The 19,266-nt window shown below is 37.9% G+C and overlaps 1 protein-coding gene and 1 non-coding gene across 3 annotated transcripts in view; one reads left to right on the top strand and one right to left on the bottom strand.

The window, feature by feature from the left end:
* NAALADL2 (N-acetylated alpha-linked acidic dipeptidase like 2) overlaps positions 1-19,266 on the bottom strand; it is a 1,599,429-nt gene that overhangs the window by 880,844 nt on the left and 699,319 nt on the right. The gene's annotated exons all lie outside the window — the stretch shown is intronic.
* LOC145540073 (small nucleolar RNA SNORD125) lies at positions 10,932-11,028 on the top strand. The gene has a single exon (XR_014078199.1). It is a non-coding gene; the product is annotated as a small nucleolar RNA SNORD125 (small nucleolar RNA).

Raw genomic sequence — 19,266 nt, 5'->3', positions numbered from 1 at the left:
CTGTGGTGTTAGAGAAGACTCTTGAGAGTCCCTTGGACTGCAAGGAGATCCAACCAGTCCATTCTAAAGGAGATCAATTCTGGGTGTTCATTGGAAGGACTGATGTTGAAGCTGAAACTCCAATACTTTGGCCAACTCATGCGAAGAGTTGACTCATTGGAAAAGACCCTAATGCTGGGTAGGATTAGGGGCAGGAGGAGAAGGGGACGACAGAGGATGAGATGGTTGGATGGCATCACTGACTCGATGGACATGGGTTTGGGTAGACTCTGGGAGTTGGTGATGGACAGAGAGGCCTGGCGTGCTGCATTCCTGGGGTGGCAAAGAGTCAGACATGACTGAGCGACTAAACTGAACTAAAAATAACTGGAGAAAAGTGAAGTTTAATACATTGATCCCCAAGTATTTCTCTTGCCACCAATGAACTTCCATCTCTTGAAAAAAAGAGCAAATGAGTGCTTGATTAATGCTGTGTTGGAGGAGGCGGGGGGAGGGCAGTGCCATTAAAAAAAAAAAACAAACTGGAAGTAAACAGCTGAAGGTCCACTATTGACTTGTAGTCTCCAAGGAAAACTGATTCTATAACAGAATATTTCATTTCCTATGCAGAGTTAGGAAAAAATAACTAAATGAAAGATTCTGAAGAAAAAAATAAAAATAAGTAAATAGAGACACACGCAAAATAACTTTGAAAAGGTTTTTATTCACACAAGGTATTATTGTTTTATTTAAAGGGTAACACCAATAATTATTTCCTGGCCCAAGAACTTTGATGCACTATCAGAAATAACTCATTTTAGAGCAAGGGCACTGGTAACTCCCTCTAAATTCATTATGAGGATTATGAAGATTTTTATTAGTCAAGATTGGTGGGTGTGGGGAAAGCAAGACTAAGCCCCCTAATCTATTCACTAATTTGTCTCTTAGAGGCAGGGTTGAGTTTGGACAGGTGAGGAAAAGAGCATAGGTCCTAATGTTAAGGATAGTTCTGAAGTGATTCTCTAGCTGCAATAGATAAAATAGTTAAGATTAATATTTTAGGTCAATTAAGCCTTTCCTTCCATGTTGTAATTCCTCATCCTCTCTGAAAACCAATTTATTCAGAGGTGCATGCTCCCCCACAACAGGGCATCTGTAAGTGTTTTTCTATTTTCAGAAGTCTCTGTCACCACACCTGTAAATATTGCCTCAGTATCCCAACTTTTCATTCCTATCTGATCATTCAAATGGGTTCCTCAAGGAATACATACCTATTCACCAGATGAGGTCAACACTTCGAACTGAGATCTCACAGAAGTATATCTCCTTATCCTATGATCGTATTTTGTCATCATGGTTATTTGATGAATGAATTGACCAACAGATGAATGAACACTTAACTCAGCCAAAAAGTACTCGAGTCGTTTGACAAATATTTGTGATAGTTCTGTCCTTAAACATGGAAAACCCCAAGTTGACATAGCTTGCATTATGACCTTCTTCCTTTTTCTTTAAACTATCCACGGTTAGAAGATGTTTATTCAAATTAACCAAACCACTCATTTGAGAGGTATTTTTCTTACAAATACAAGAGGTATTTTCTTATGCCCACTTCCTTGGTGGCTCAGACGGTTAAGCGTCTGCCTACAATGTGGGAGAGCTGGGTTCAATCCCTGGGTCGGGAAGATCTCCTGGAGAAGCAAATGGCAACCCACTGCAGTACTCTTGCCTGGAAAATCCCATGGACGGAGGAACCTGGTAGGCTACAGCCCATGGGGTCGCAAAGAGTCAGACACGACTGAGCGACTTCACTTTTTCACTTTCTTACAATAGAACTTCATCAGTTTGGCATTTCAAAGGAGAACATTTGTTCTACTTAAATATTTCTGGAATGCTAACACTTTCAACAATCTGTCCTCAGAGAATGTAATTAATCGGGCGCATTTAATTATGGCACATGTAGTAATTTCAGTATTGAGTCTGGATAGTATTCTACAAACACTATTGTCTAGTTTTGACAAGAAAGTTGGCCTGAAGGCCAGATCTCATGCCCTAAGGGTTAGAATGTTGTCAAAGGAAACAGTAGAGACAGTTGTGAGTTCAGTGGGGGATAACTTAGTGTTTCTATCAAGTATGGAAAGTCCCCTTTAAGGTGAAATCATTGGGTTTAGCAGTCAACGATCTGGATTCCCTTTCTTGTATTGAGTATGAAACAAGAATGTTAGTGACCTTGACATCTGAATGCATGGAGTCATGGATTTGTTACATAGCCACCTAAGGCTCTCACTGCCTGAATCCAGCAAACAGCCTAATTAAACAGCAAGAGTTCCTGGAGGGGAATGTTAATGAGCCTACTTGGCAGCCACGTCTGTTCCCCAGATGGTGCAAGGGTTATAAATTGTCAATAGGGTAAGAGTAGTGAAGAAGTCAGGGAAAATGCAGAAAGACTCCTACACTACTGGAATTTTCTGAGATATTAGTCTCACCATGAAAATATTTGGAGATTCAGTGGCAGGGTAGAAGTACCAGAATACTCTGTTTACTTTGAGCTGTAGGAACACATCAAAGTTGCACTGGCTTTTCAAATAGACATCATTCTGTTAAACTGAATATTGGGGTGGTTAACTCAAGCACTTTCATAAGGTTCATAATGACTATAAAAGCATGACAATATCATCAAAGCTTGAACAGTTTCATAGGTAGCATTTATTATTTTCTGCCTTTTTATTTTTCCTAATGGAAGAATCTGGAGCATGCAAGCCCTTGCCTAATTAGGGGATTTTTGAATGAGTAATATCTTAGGAAGAAACACAATTTCCCATGACCTTAAAGTCACGCCCTCACTATTCTAAAGTAACCAGTGTCAAAGCAACCTCTCTTAAGAATGAAAACACCTCTTTTCCTTTCATCAAGCTTTCTCTTCAGCTTATCTTTAATTAAGCTTTAGAGTCAAATGAATATATGAAAGCTAGGGTTAAGTTTAACCTTCATTGCATTTCAAAAGTCAATTCCAAGAAGCATCTGTTTTAAAATCTAGGGTTGTCCCAATAATTTTTGACTCTATTGTCCATATCTTTATGCAATCTTTTTTCCATCAGTGTGTCTACTTTCTAAATAAAACATAACAACAACAGCAACAACAAAAATGTCACCTCTAAGATTAGATTCTGTTATGTAAGACTGTCTGAGATGACCAGAGTGAGAGTCTCTCCTCTGAACTTGGAGAAGCAAGCTGCTGAATTAACTGCCTATGAAGAGGTCCACTGGACAGAGAACTACAGATAATCTCAAGGAGCTGAGTGCATTTGTATAGCTACAGGGAATCGGATTCCTCCAATAACTATCTCTCAGTTGAGTTCAGTCACTCAGTCGTGTCTCACTCTATGCGATCCCATGAACCGCAGCACATCAGGCCTCCCTGTCCATCACCAAGTCCTGGAGTACACCCAAACTGATGTCCATCGAGTCGGTGATGCCATCCAGCCACGTCATCCTCTGTCGTCCCCCTCTCCTCCCGCCTTCAATTTTTCCCAACATCAGGGTCTTTTCCAATGAGTCAGCTCTTCGCATGAGGTGGCCAAAATATTGGAGTTTCAGCTTCAACATCAGTCCTTCCAATGAACACCCAGGATTGATCTCCTTTAGGATAGACTGGTTGGATCTCCTTGCAGTCCAAGGGACTCTCAAAAGTCTTCTCCAACACCAGAGTTCAAAAGCATCAATTCTTGAGCACTCAGCTTTGTTCACCATCCAACTCTTACATCCATACAAAACTACTGGAAAAACCACAGGCTTGAGTAGATGGACCTTTGTTGGCAAAGTGAAGTCTTTGCTTTTTAATATGCTGTCTAGGTTGGTAACTTTCCTTCTAAGGAGTAAGTGTCTTTTAATTTCATGGCGGAATCACCATCTGCAGTGATATTGGAGCCCCCAAAAATAAAGTCTGACACTGTTTCCACTGTTTCCCCATCTATTTGCCATGGAGTGATGGGACCAGATGCCATGATCTTAGTTTTCTGAATGTTGAGCTTTAAGCCAACTTATTGACTCTCCTCTCTCACTTTCATCAAGAGGCTCTTTAGTTCCTCTTCACTTTCTGCCATAAGGGTGGTGTCATCTGAATATCTGAGGTTATTGATATTTCTCCCAGCAATCTTGATTCCAGCTTGTGCTTCATCCAGCCCAGCGTTTCTCATGATGTAGTCTGCATATATGTTCAATAAGCAGGGTGACAATATACAGCCTTGACGTACTCCTTTTCCTATTTGGAACCAGTCTGTTGTTCCATGTCCAGTTCTAACTGTTGCTTCCTGACTTGCATACAGGTTTCTCAAGAAGCAGGTCATATGGTCTGGTATTCCCATATCCTTAAGAATTTTCCACATTTTATTGTCATCCACACAGTCAAAGGCTTTGGCATAGTCAATAAAGCAGAAATAGATGCTTTTCTGGAACTCTCTCACTTTTTCGATGATCCAGTGGATGTTGACAATTTGATCTCTGGTTAATCTGCCTTTTCTAAAACCAGCTTGAACCTCTGGAAGTTCACGGTTCACATATTGCTGAAGCCTGGCTTGGAGAATTTTGAGCATTACTTTACTAGAGTGTGAGATGCATGCATTGTGCAGTAGTTTGAGCATTCTTTGGCATTGCCTTTCTTTGTGATTGGAATGAAAACTGACCTTTTCTAGTCCTGTGGCCACTGCTGAGTTTTCCAAATTTGCTGGCATATTGAGTGCAGCAGTTTCACAGCATCATCTTTCAGGATTTGAAATAGCTAAACTGGAATTCTATCACCTCCACTAACTTAGTTCTTAGTGATACTTCCTAAGACACACTTGACTTCACATTCCAGGATGTCTGGCACTAGGTGAGTGATCACACCATCGTGATTATCTGGGTCGTGAAGATCTTTTTAGTACAGTTCTTCTGTGTATTCTTGCCACCTCTTCTTAATATCTTCTGCTTCTGTTAGGCCCATACCTAACAAACCTACCATTTCTGTCCTTTATTGAGCCCATCTTTGCATGAAATGTCACCTTGGTATCTCTAATTTTCTTGAAGAGATCGCTAGTCTTTCCTATTCTATTGTTTTCCTCTATTTCTTTCCACTGATATCTGAGGAAGGCTTTCTTATCTCTCCTTGCTATTCTTTGGAACTCTGCATTCAAATGGGAATATCTTTCCTTTTCTCCCTTTCTTTTTCCCTTCTCTTCTTTTCACAGCTATTTGTAAGGCCTCTTCAGACAGCCATTTTGCTTTTTTGCATTTCTTTTTCTTGGGGATGATCTTGATCCCTGTCTCCTGTACAATATCACGAACCTCCATCCATAGTTCATCAGGTATTCTGTCTATCAGATCCAGTCCCTCAAATATGTTTCTTACTTTCACCGTACAATCATAAGAGATATGATTAAGGTCATACCTGAATGGTCTAGTGGTTTTCCCCACTTTCTTCAATTTCAGTCTGAATTTGGCAATAAGGAGTTCATGATCTGAGCCACAGTCAGCTCCTGGTCTTGTTTTTGCTGAATGTATAGAGCTTCTCCATCTTTGGCTGCAAAGAATATAATCAGTCTGATGTTGGTGTTGACCATCTGGTGATGTCCATATGTGGAGCCTTCTCTTGTGTTGTTGGAAGAGAGTGTTTGCTATGACCAGTGCATTCTCTTAGCAAAACTCTGTTAGCCTTGCCCTGCTTCATTCTGTACTACAAGGTCAAATTTGCCTGTTACGCCAGGTGTTTCTCGACTTCCTACTTTTACATTCCAGTCCCCTATAATGAAAAGGACATCTTTTTTGGGTGTTAGTTATAAAAGGTCTTGTAGGTCTTCATAAAATCATTCAACTTCAGCTTCTTCGGCATTACTGGTGGGGCATAGGCTTGGATTACCGTGATATTGAATGGTTTGCCTTGGAAACAAACAGAGATCATCCTGTCATTTTTGAGATTGCATCCAAGTACTGCACTTTGGATTCTTTTGTTGACTACGATGGCTACTCCATTTCTTCTAAGGGATTCCCGCCCACAGTTGTAGATATAATGGTCATCTGAGTTAAATTCACCCATTCCAGTCCATCTTAGTTCGCTGATTCCTAGAATGTTGATGTTCACTCTTGCCATCTCCTGTTTGACCACTTTCAATTTGCCTTGATTCATGGACCTAACATCCCAGGTTCCTATGCAATATTGCTCTTTACAGCATCGGACCTTGCTTCTATCACCAATCATATCCACAACTGGGTGTTGTTTTTGCTTTTGGTTTGTTTTGCTAACCACCTCTAGAGGACCACAAACTCCAGAAAGAAATGCAGCCTGGCTAATCTTGACAGTAGTCTTGTAAAACCCAGAGCCATGGACTCTGCTAAGCAACACCTGAACCCCTGACTCATGAAAACCAAGATAATAATTTTGTATTAAGCCAATACATTGTGATAATTTGCTGTGTGGCAATATAAAATATATCATTGAAAATTTATTCATTTTGACCATGTGGTGGCTACTTTTATGTGTCAACTTGACTGAGCCTCAGGGTTCTAAGATATTTGATCAAACATTATTGTGGATGTTTTCATAAGGATGTTTCTGGGTAAGATGAATATTTAAATACATAGACTGAGTAAAGCACACTGCCCTCTCTAAAGTGAGGAGGACTCATCCAAACAGCTAAAGGCCTGAAAAGAACAGAAATATTGACATCTCCCAAGTAAGAAAGAATTATTCCTTCCTGATAGTCTTTGAAGTTGGAAATGAGCTTATCTTTTGCCTTTGGACTTAAACTGAAATAGAGGCTCTTTCCTCTTCTTGACCTGCCAACCTTTGAACTGGACCTACATTGTCAGCTCTCTCAGCTTGCTCACTTACCTTGAAGATCTTGGGACGTGCCAGCCTCCATAATCATATGAACCAATTCCTTCTAATACACACATACATACACACACAAACTCACTCTATTGTTTCTATTTCTCTAGAGAACCTTGACTAATACAGGCCATAGTCACAAGTGAAAAGCACTGCCAAATCTTAGAGATGGAGGGAACTGTAAACATCAGCTTGAGAAATTTCCATCCTCAATCTGCAGACTCTGTGGACTGTTGGTTCATTTTAATTTAAAAAAAGCACAAGTTTACAGCCCTGATTTCTTAGCAAACACTTTCAAACTGACTCCAAAACTGTCTTCCTCACAGGTGCTAGTTCTATTAGCCCATAGTAAGTATTGATACATTTCCTCTTTCAAAGATTTGGATAACTGTTTGGTCTCTAATAAATCTTATCTTATCCAAGTGAAACAGCCCTACTTCTTTTAGTTCTTTCCTGCATGAAATAATTTCATAACAACTCACATTCTCTCCACATATTTTTGAAGGTGCATTAAGTCTTCTATGCACTCAGAACTGAAACAACATTCTCAACTAAATATGGTCATAATAAAATATAATGGTATTATTAACTTCTTTCAACTATTTCTAGTATGTTAAAGAGCCTTGGTTCATATAGTATTCAATTGTGGCTCATATTACAGATTAGTTTAATTCTTGTCTTATTATAAAGTCCAGAAACCTAAGCACCTGATATCTCAGCCTCTCTTGCAGCTAGGAGACATTAAGTAATACCACGGTGGCTAATGAAGTATATACAGAGACGTCTACTAGCGATGAATCATCTTTTTCCTCAATAAAATTGTTAAACCTCATCAAGAAAAAAATATTGCCTTTCCTTTCTTCCTGCCTGTAAGGCTATCATGATACATGGAAGTTTAGCAGTTATCTTGTTACTACAGGACCACAAACACAAACAGAGAATAAAGACAAATAATGGAGTCTCTGATGAGAGCATAAACAGTTCCATCAACTCTGGACTACCCACTTCCTATCTTCTGGTTGTATGAGAAAAATCAACTTTTATTTTTAAAACCACTATAACTGGGTTTTATGTTACTTGTAACTGAATGCATTCTAAAGTGGCACTGTTTTTTGTTTGTTTGTTTGTTTGTTTTTTTAAACAGAAACTAAAGCTGGGGAAGCTAAAGAATTTGCCAAAGGCCACATATCTAGTAGAAGAACCATAAGCTCCCTAGCTCAGCTTTCTTGCCACCATATGGTTCTGCCATTTTGCATAATGTTGTCACTCTAAAGGTGTAATATGAATGCTCTATTCTACATACACCACAAAGACAATCTCAATGTTAAAACTAGGATGTGACTAAGAAATACACACTCTGGCACTTAAGAGGGTCTGCAAATTAATATAGAAACAATTCTTGGTCATAAATATATTTTAAGACACTCAAGTGAAAGATTCAATTATGATCATAAAATTCAATCCAATAAATAAAAACCAAAGTGACCCAGAAATGGTTCTTGGGAACTGCCATTGAGACCTAATCAGAACAATCATCTTTTCCTCTTTCCATTCAATTGCATACTTTGGCTCTTAGATAAAAGTGGCCTTAGAAGTTTCTATTTGAATGATAATCCTGAATGAACAACTTTAAGTTTACCACAGAAAGCACACTGAAAATATATTGTCTCATGACCATGAAACAAGAAAAATCTTTGTGGGCCCTTCTCAACTATTTTTTGTTTGAAAATGCAGTGAAGAACAATTTTTGCTTTCTTCTGCACAGCCATTTTCTCTCTCTCTACAATAGGCATATACTTACCAATTTAACTTTAAAAGACACTTTCCTGGCAGATAATCCCTAGTTTGAACAAAAATCCTTCGGCTGATATTTTTTGCCATTTTAGAAGTAGGGAAAAAGCAAAGCTCACACACAATGTATACTTGAAGGCAAATAAAATGTAACTGAAGGCTCTACTCTTTTATTTCCAACTTATCAAAAAGCCACATAAATTAAAGTACAAATCCCACCACCAAAGACATAGTAAAAGGTTGGAAGAATATTCTAAAGGTCACATTATCTTAATGAAGTGCCACTTCCTGACAACATGGCCATGATATTGGAGTAATATACTCCATTTAGTGGGAAATGCTCTGTGAAATCCATGCCCTCTGCACTCCAAACAAAGACATCAGTAATTTTCTTGAAAGGTCACACAAAAAAGTGTTATTTAAAACTAGGCATTTGCCTGTTGTGAATATATGAAAGGTGAATATCAGATATAGGAATTGGGATAAACTGTTTGTAAAATGCCAGGGCTTTTCACCTATGTTTTAAATATATAAAATTTTGTCAAATCATTTCATTCTTTGATATCATTTTATTGAAATATTAAAGGGAAATTATACTGAAGATTTTAATAAGATTATATCTAAAGCATCTGAAACTGAAACTGTTAGTCACTCAGTTGTGTCCGACTTTTTGTGACCCCATGAGGCTGCCAGGCTCCTCTGTCCATGGGATTTCCCAGGCAAGAATACTGGAGTAGGCTGCCCTTTTCTTCTCCAGGGTACCTTCCCGACCCAGGGATTGAACCCTGGTCTCCTGCTCAGATTCTTTACCATCTGAATCACCAGGGAAGCCTCTGACTTACTCAAATTTGAAAGTACATTTGAATAAACTGACGAAGTTTATTTAGCGTTTGGTTTTTTTTTAGATTTTTCAGGGAAGAAGTTGCATATTTATATATACACCACAACTTTAAGTACATTCTCAATAAATATTTTAAAAATGAAATTATTATATACTTGTCAACTCAAGAAGAAAAACCTAGCAACTTTATTTATCAAAGTCCCTGAGTGAACAATAATCATTGTCACCCTGCTAAAAGAAATACCCATTCTATTTCATTTTCCTAAAATTTACTTAGCATGAGTCCATACGAAGGCTAAAACAATTATTTTTTTAAATTTTTGTAGAATTACAGAAATATCATGGTCAAATAAATTTGTGATAATATGAAAAAGGTAGCATTTTAAAACTAGAAAGATAAGACATTTAATAAGCAAAAGCTGGAAAACTGGTTAATAACATCAGAAACAAAGCATAGTCATCTTAAACATTTACTATAAAATAATCACAAGAATAAACCTCAGCTGGATTTTAAACATTTTGCACATATTACAGAAAAATTTTTGATAATTACCCAGAAGAAAAATAAGGAATACGTGTGTGTGTATATATACACACACAGAATAGAAGACAAAAATGCACATTAAAAATGGATAGATTTGGCAAATCAAAATTTAAATTTTCTACATGCATAAAAGCAACAAAAGTCAAAAAGATTAAATATTTATAGTACACTCGATGAACAAAAGGTTAAGAATATGTTAGGAATGTCTACAAAAATAGAAAAAAACTAAAATAACAGACAATTCAGACAAGTCACAAAAACACAATTAGAAAAATCTACATATGGAAAATACTTCAATTTCACTAGTAACACATGAAAAGGAAACAAAATGTTTCCAATGCTTTTTTGCTTTATCAAACACAATAGAATTTTTTAAATGATTGATGACTTTTGGGTAAAGATGGAATAACAAACACATGCTTTTATAATACCTTGTTTCTTAAAAAACTCAGTGAACTTCCACAATAAATAAAATAACCATAACAATAAGAGAAAGGAACTGACTGGGATAGCAATGATGAGTAAGAAATCAAAGCATCTATGGATCTGAAATCTTGCAGGTGCTGAGATACAATTGGAGTGACAGAGGAAGAATATTTAGGAAATTAGGTTGCCAAATCCAGGCAGTAAGCAAACATGGGGCCTGACTAAGAGGGGTGAGAAAAGCCATCTCCAAGCTTAGAGTCAAGGAAAACTAAGAGTCAGCATGAACATAGCCTTACTCTAGTTAAAAATTCCACTTGAAACAACTGAAGCAGCTGGGGGCTCTCCTTTCCCCAAAGGAGGAAACAGAGCAACTGGTAATCTGGCTTTAGTCTCAAGTCAGGAATGGACTATCAAAAAAAGTTTTTATCTCTGTAGGTTTCTGCTGGGGATGATTGGAGCCTGAGAGGCAAAACTGAATATACAGAAGGTAACTTCACAGTCTCTCCTGATGATCCTTCTTCCTCAGTGGCTCTGGTGATGAGAAAACTGAGCCTCTAAGAAGCTGACTGAAGCGGCTGCTTCCTCAAGGAGAGGCTGTGCACTAGTGTTTTCCGGCCCTCTTTCAGACTGGGGAGGTGGGCACTCTGCTCCTTTCCCTCAGGAAACCTGCAGGCCCCCAGGAGTGTTCCTGATCATTGCTCACAGTGAATTTACTGTGTGTGGAAAATTTCCTGGGTACCAAGCCTTGTGTCGAGAACTTTAGGAGTCTTTGTCTCTCTTGAGCCCCTTCACGGCCCAGTGAGATCGATGCCATTAAGCCCCATTTAGTAGAGAAGGAAATGGTAGTAACCCACTCCAGTATTCTTGCCTGGAGAATCCCAAGGACAGAGGAGCCTGGCAGACTACAGTCCATGGGATCGCACGAGTCAGACATGACTTAGCGACTAAACCACCACCAACTCCACATTCCCAGAGGAGACACAGAGGAAAAGAGAACCAAGGTTGGGTGGCTCAACCACTAAGAAGTCAAAGGAATGTCTTGCTTCTCAAACTTTAATGTACTTATGAATTGAATCTGGGCAGTTTTATAAAATAGAGTCTGATTCAGTAGGTCCAGGCTAGGGCCAGAGATTCTGCATTTCCAACGATCTCCCAGGGGATCCCCACAATGCTGATCTTAATATTTCCTTCAAGTAGCGTGGCAAAAGGTTTTCATTCTCAGCATAAAACTTTCCATACCCTAGAAATTACAGAGATTCATTTCAATTCCCCACCCCTGAGAAACTTGGGAAACTTTTTTTCCCTTTAGCACGTTTTTAATTTGATGTCATTTAATAAGAGATTATTTTCAATCTATTGCATGAAAGTGAAAGTGTTAGTCACTCAGTCATGCCCAACTCTTTTACAACCCCATAGACTATAGCCCATTAGGCTCCTCTGTCCATGAAATTCTCCAGGCAAGAAAAGAAAACTGGAGTGGGTTGCCATTTCCTTCTCTGGAGGGTCTTCCCAACCCAGGGATTGAGCCCATGTTTCTTGCATTGCAAGCAGACTCTCTGCTGACTGAGCCACCAAGGAAGACCTAATCTATTGTATATACTGGCATAAAATGCACATCCAGTTCTGTTTTGTTTTTTTTTTCCATTTCTACTTTAAACAGAATCTAAATACTACAGAGATTTGATAGTCATGATCATCCATTTAAAAATGAAAGAATTCTCTTCTTTAACAGTCAGAAGCTATTTTTTTTTCATTAAAAACTAATCTTTCTATTATACCTCTCCCATAGAATTTTTTCGAGATATAATTCACACACCATAAAATTCACCTCAGTGGACAATTTAAAGGATTTCTTTTTTTTTCAAACCATAATCCAAGTTAAGCAATCTTCACAGAGCACTTTTAATCACTCCCAAAAGACCACCCCTTACCCATTAGCAGTTCCTGCCCATCCATTTTTTCACTCAGTCTTATAAAAAATATATCACCCAGGACTAGAGATATTTTTTACTGTTTTCTTATCAGTTGGGATTTTATTTTTTTCTTGCCTAATTATTCTGGGTAGATCCTCCAGCACAATACTACAGTAGACATTATGGTCTCTATCTGGATCTCAGGGGAATAGCATTTTAGTATGTCATCATTAAATATGATGTTAGCTATGAGTTTTTAATAGATGGCCTTTACCAAGGAGAGGAAATTCTTTTCATTTCTAGTTTTTCAAAAGTAGTTATCATGAAGGGAGTTGGATTTTATCAAATGCTTTTTTCAGATGACTTCTATTGAGATAATATGTGGTTTCTGTCTTTTATTCTATTAATGTGGTATATTATATTTATGCATTTATTACATTATTTTCAAATGTCAAACCTTATATTTCTTAGATAAAACCCAGTTGGTCATGGTGTATAATACTATTTTATGTCACTGAATTTGGTCAGCATTTCATTGAGGATTTTTACACTTGTATTGATAAAGAATATTGATTTTCTTCTCTTTTGATGGCTTGTACTGGTTTTCCAATCCCAAAGAAAGGCAATGCCAAAGAATGCTCAAACTACCGCACAATTGCACTCATCTCACATGCTAGTAAAGTAATGCTTAAAATTCTCCAAGACAGGCTTCAGCAATACGTGAAACATGAGCTTCCAGACGTTCAAGCTGGTTTTAGAAAAGGCAGAGGAACCAGAGATCAAATTGCCAACATCCGCTGGATCATCGAAAAAGCAAGAGAGTTCCAGAAAAACATCTATTTCTGCTTTATTGACTATGCCAAAGCCTTTGACTGTGTGGATCACAATAAACTGTGGAAAATTCTGAAAGAGATGGGAATGCCAGACCATCTGACCTGTCTCTTGAGAAACCTGTATGCAGGTCAGGAGGCAACAGTTAGAACTGGACATGGAACAACAGACTGGTTCCAAATAGCAAAAGGAGTATGTCAAGGCTGTATATTTTCACCCTGCTTATTTAACTTCTAAGCAGAGTACATCATGAGAAACGCTGGACTTGAAGAAGCATAAGCTGGAATCAAGATTGCCGGGAGAAATATCAATAACCTCAGATATGCAGATGACACCACCCTTATGGCAGAGAGTGAAGAAGAACTAAAGAGCCTCTTGATGAAAGTGAAAGAGGAGAGTGAAAAAGTTGGCAGGCAGTTTACAACACCGCCTTAACTTTCACTTCATGTTTGTCCAAAAATTCAAAATCAGCCAGAGGTGAGATTCTCAAGTTTTTCCTCGACACAGTTCTTTACATGTGAATGGACTTCTATATTCTCAGAAGTATGTCAGTTCAGTTCAGTCGCTCAGTCGTGTCTGAATCTTTGCAATTCCATGAATCGCAGCACACCAGGCCTCCCTGTCCATCACCAACTCCTGCAGTTTACCCAAACTCATGTCCATCGAGCCAGTGATGCCATCCAGCCACGTCATCCTCTGTCGTTTCCTCCTCCTCCTGCCCTCAATCCTTCCCAGCATCAGGGTCTTTTCCAATGAGTCAACTCTTCACATGAGGTGGCGAAAGTATTGGAGTTTCAGCTTCAACATCAGCCCTTCCAATGAACACCCAGGACTGATTTCCTTTAGGATGGACTGGTTGGATCTCCTTGCACCAAGGGACTCTCAAGAGTCTTTTCCAACACCACAGTTCTAAAGCATCAGTTCTTCAGCACTCAGCGTTCTTCACCATCCAACTCTCACATCCATACATGACTACTGGAAAAACAATAGCCTTGAGTAGACGGACCTTTGTTGGCAAAGTAATGTCTCTGCTTTTTAATACGCTGTCTAGGTTGGTCATAACTTTCCTTCCAACGAGTAAGTGGCTTTTAATTTCATGGCTGCAATCACCATCTGCAGTGATTTTGGAGCCCCAAAAAATAAAGTCTGACACTGTTTCCACTGTTTCCCTATCTATTTCCCATGAAGTGATGGGACCAGATGCCATGATCTTAGTTTTCTGAATGTTGAGCTTTAAGCCAACTTTTTCACTCTCCTCTTTCACTTTCATCAAGAGGCTTTTTAGTTCCTCTTCACTTTCTGCCATAAGGGTGGTGTCATCTGCATATCTGAGGTTATTGATATTTCTCCCAGCAGTCTTGATTCTAGCTTGTACTTCATCCAGCCCAGCCTTTGTCATGATGTACTCTGCATATAAGTTAAATAAGCAGGGTGAGAATATACAGCCTTGACGTACACCTTTTCCTATTTGGAACCAGTCTGTTGTTCCATGTCCAGTTCTAACTGTTGTTTCCTGACCTGCATACAGGTTTCTCAAGAGAGAGGTCATATGGTCTGGTATTCCCATCTCTTTCAGAATTTTCCAAAGTTTATTGTGATCCACACAGTCAAAGTCTTTGGCATAGTCAATAAGCCCCCAGTCAATAGATATCTCATTCCCCAGATTTATTTTTTAATTCTTTGGTCAGCTTCTTGTTTCCCCAACCCTTATGGTCTTCTTAGGCAGCTTTGGCATTAAACCGTTGCCACTGATGTTTTCTCAATAGTCAATACTCCCAGAGAAAAGGCTGTTTGAACTGAGCAGGCTCTAAATGCAGTTAAATGATGGCTTATCTTGGTAATGTAAGTTTCCAAGGATGGCCAGAAAAGCCAATAATGACCATCTTGAAATGGGAGCTTTTGGGAGCTTCAAAATAAGTTTTTTTCCCCTCCAGTGACTGCTAGGCTACTGGTTTTCACTATGCTAGCAGGACTGATGGCTTCCAAGGCTACCACAATGCTGGGAAGAGTGGGTGGGGGTATAAACTGGCCAAATCAAAATGCCACAGACTCCCTGTTATTAAAAGTCAGTTTTTCTAGAATAAATATCCCTTGAATTATTGCAAAATTTTAGATATTTTCAGAGCTCTGAAAAAGTTGATACTTTTTGGCACTGTTCTTATCGTTATTAAATGAGAAATAATATTTTGGAGGTGCTGACTCCACTATTACCCTATAGTAAGTTTTCTTTTTTTTGGAGAAGAAATCCATAGTTGGTTTACTGATTGCCAGGGCTTTGGGGAAAGCACTTTCACTATTTGGTTCAATCACTATCCATTTGAGACCTCTGTTCATAAATATGGGCAACATCAGATTTATGAAGAACATTAGAAGTATGAAAAACTAGTCTAAGATAAACAGAACTGGCTCCTGAAGAAACAAATATAATAGACACTGCTAATCAATTCGCTGCCCAAGGATAAATAACATGGCATCACTAGCATTTTATTATCAGTTTAGAATCTCAAGTCCCTACCTCAAACTTACTAAATCTGCATTTAAATGTATTCTCTAGGTAACATATGCACACTGAAGTTCAAGAAGCACTGACCTAGAGAACAGAAGATAATTCTTAAAAATCACTGTAAAGTGTTCTGAAATACTGTTATGCTTCCCCACCTCTTCAAAGAACAGGATTGTAAAAATAAATCAGGCAGAGAACAAACATTAGATTCAGAAAACTAAAAGGTTTCCAAAGTTGGAAAAATTTAAAGGATAGATAAAATGATGAACGGACAATACTTGAGTTTCTCTTATTTCAGTACATCTTGTGAAACAAAACACTAATTGCCTTTTGTTTGGGATTGTTTTTTCAAGGATATTTGAATAGGATGAAGCCTTGGAAAGTAGTGGGAGTGTTTCCCTTTCGAGTAAAGGGTCAGTTTGCTTATAGCCTTGGATGATAAAGATGGCATTTACCACTGGAGCAAAGGGCAGGCATGCTTCATGCTCTCTTTAAAAACTCGGTTTTCAAGCTCAGCATTTCTCTCATGTTTGAGCAGTCACCTCATGGGACTTAGGAGCAAGGCAACTGACACAAATATATTGCTGCTCCCATTACCTATGATTCCATGGGTAATACATTTCTTAGTCTCTAACTCAGTTTTCTGTATCTGTGAAACTCTGAGAGGCTAACTTGTGAGCCACAAGTAGGTAAAAATCCCAGGCCATTCACAGTATTTGACAAAAATAAAATGGACACTGGTGAAAACCAAACCAAGACAAACAAGAAAGGAGATCTCTTCATATGTTAGGAAAAATGAGAGAAGAAAAAAAAAAATACATATATATATATGTGTGTGTGTGTGTGTGTGTATATATAAATAAAGTTTAAAAACTTGAGGATCCCAAAGATATGATAAGAATACTAGGAGATAACAAAGATAATCAAGAAGAACAGAAAGAAAATGAATTGAAATTTTCTGTAAAAAGGCATTTATAGCATTAGCCAGAGTATACATGGAGAGTGCTATCAGTATGAAAGTTAAGACTCCAACTTAGTTATAACTCAAAATTTTGTAAGTTCAGAGAAAAAATTCTAAAGATTTTTATAGAAAAACAGATTTTCTACAAAGGAACAATATCTAAACAACTATTAGAGGTCTTATCAGCCAAGTTTTATGTTAGAGGACAAGGTCTTCAGAGCTGGAACTGGATTGGGGAAATGAAATATAAACTGAGCAATCTATAAATATCTAAAACATCAGCCTATTATGAAGGAAATATAAAATCATCTTCAAACATTTTTAAAAAATTAGAGTTTACCCTGTGATTTTGTGACTAGAATCACTCAAAGAAAAACTCCACCAAAACAAAAATGAACTGTAACAAAAAAGAACAATCTAGGCTATAAGAAGCAAGAACAACTGAGTAAGATTCAGGAGCGAAAAATGCTAAGGGGAAAAAAAAGAAAAAAACATTCAAAACATGTTAAACTTTGATATGTATAAGATTCTCTACCAACAATTTCTTTTTCTTTTTTTTTTTTAAGGATCTAATAAACCTGCATGGTACAACAGAAAATAGGAATTATATAAACATAGAAATGTAAAGTTTATTAGTTTTCAACAGTTGAACAGATAGTCTACCAATTGCACTTAAAAAAATATTAAATGCTAGAAGCATGGCCATCTAATTTTACACTAGGGAATTCTTAGAGACCAAAAATACCTAAAGGTATCATAAAATGAGTAAGTTACTTTACAACTGTCAACAACCTACTTGTCACTTGGAATACCATCAGCAACTGAAACTAGAATTTTGTCCCTTCATAAATGCTCAAGTATGTCAGATTTTATGTTCTAAATGTTACCAGTGACAAACATGCAACTGGTTTTCCAGGTTTAAGATTATATGAATATATATCCGTGAAGGTTTTACCTGAGTTTCTTGTGGCAGCCTAAAACTCTCATGATCAATTACCAAAAAGATACTAGTTGCAGTGCTTGCTTGCAAAACAAGAGATAGATCACAAAACAGATCAGAAGTGTGTTTATGGTGTGAATATCTGAACAAATAAGGTAACAGAGGGCAACACCAACACCCTAAGAGCAGAATAGCCTCAGACTGGAGAGGAGGGAGAAAGACAGCATCCTACTCATTCTTTGCACCTCTGATATATTTGATTCCTGTTTTAGATCTGATATTGAGCCTAAAACAGAATAGAAAAAATCTCTTTTGAATCAACTATATCCATCATTTTTTACTGGCAATTAACAAGTACCTCAGAGAAGGCAATGGCACCCCACTCCAATACTCTTGCCTGGAAAATCCCATGGATGGAGGAGCCTGATAGGCTGCAGTCCATGGGGTGCTAGCAGTTGGACACGACTTAGCAACTTCACTTTCACTTTCATGCATTGGAGAAGGAAATGACAACCCACTCCAGTGTTCTTGCCTGCAGAATCGCCTGGTGGGCTGCCGTCTGTGGGGTCGCACAGAGTCGGACACGACTGAAGTGACTTAGCAGCAGTAGCAGCTGCAGCAGCAAGTATCTCTAAAGCCTACGTGAGTATGTAATGCTCAGAAGAAATGAAGTGAGAATCTAACAAAGTGTCATACCAATATGGGCAAATGTACTGATGGAATGGATGGAAACCACACTTATTAGAATGCTCATCTCTTGGTGTCTTAGATTCTTGTCTATCATCCATGAGCAAAGGATTACTAGGACTCATTAAATAAATGAGTTACCAGTTTGGGCCCTAATCCTGGCTTCCAACAATCTGAACAAAATTTCAAAAATCCTCAAAGCTTTGTGTAGTTGATAACTATATAAGTGTTTAGAGAAAGAGAAAAGCTTCTCTGAAGAAAACTTCAAATCATTCTGCAAACATATTACCCCAAACAGCAAACACTGAACACAGTTTCCTCTACCTCCAGATATCAAATGTAGATTCCTTATACACCAACATCTTAGAAGTGCTGAAAGCATTAATTATACTGGATATATTTCAAGCAATCTTGAAGATAAAATTTGCCAAGTGAAAATCAGTAGACTCCAATATGTTGTTAATAATGTATTCTAGACACTAGACCTAGAAAACATAGCATCAGCATGAAAAGTGAATTTTAAGACTGAAAAGTGCTATATCCACAATATGCAAAATACCAATAATAATATATTCCAAGAGGCTGTTGCAGAAAATAAGGCCATGGCATGAATAAAAAGCAACTTTTCAGGCTGACAGAAAAATTAAGGCATTAAAGAAAGAATGAATAAAAATGTATTGTAAATATGCAGTGGCATGCAGACACAGTATCTACAGTTACTTGGTGTGTGCCCAGGCATGAACATTTCCTGGGCTCTGAGCTGATGCATGTTTTTTAATATGGAGTTCTGCATATTTTAGTGCAGGATTAATACTATGTATCCTGAAAAAAACAGAAGAATGAACACCCTTCACGGACACTGCATATTATATTGTTGACGTGCCTATAAAGGTATGATTGAGAATTGTATAAATAAGTGGCTTTATTTTTTATATATAACTTCACAGTTGACAAAACCATTTTAAATTTATTATCTCAATTGATCCTT

The sequence above is a fragment of the Giraffa tippelskirchi genome, chromosome 2 (assembly GCF_054371585.1).
Source record: "Giraffa tippelskirchi isolate mGirTip1 chromosome 2, T2T-mGirTip1v1.2.pri, whole genome shotgun sequence".
In the NCBI taxonomy this organism is placed as follows: domain Eukaryota; kingdom Metazoa; phylum Chordata; class Mammalia; order Artiodactyla; family Giraffidae; genus Giraffa; species Giraffa tippelskirchi.
This window is presented reverse-complemented; position numbering and strand designations above follow the sequence as displayed.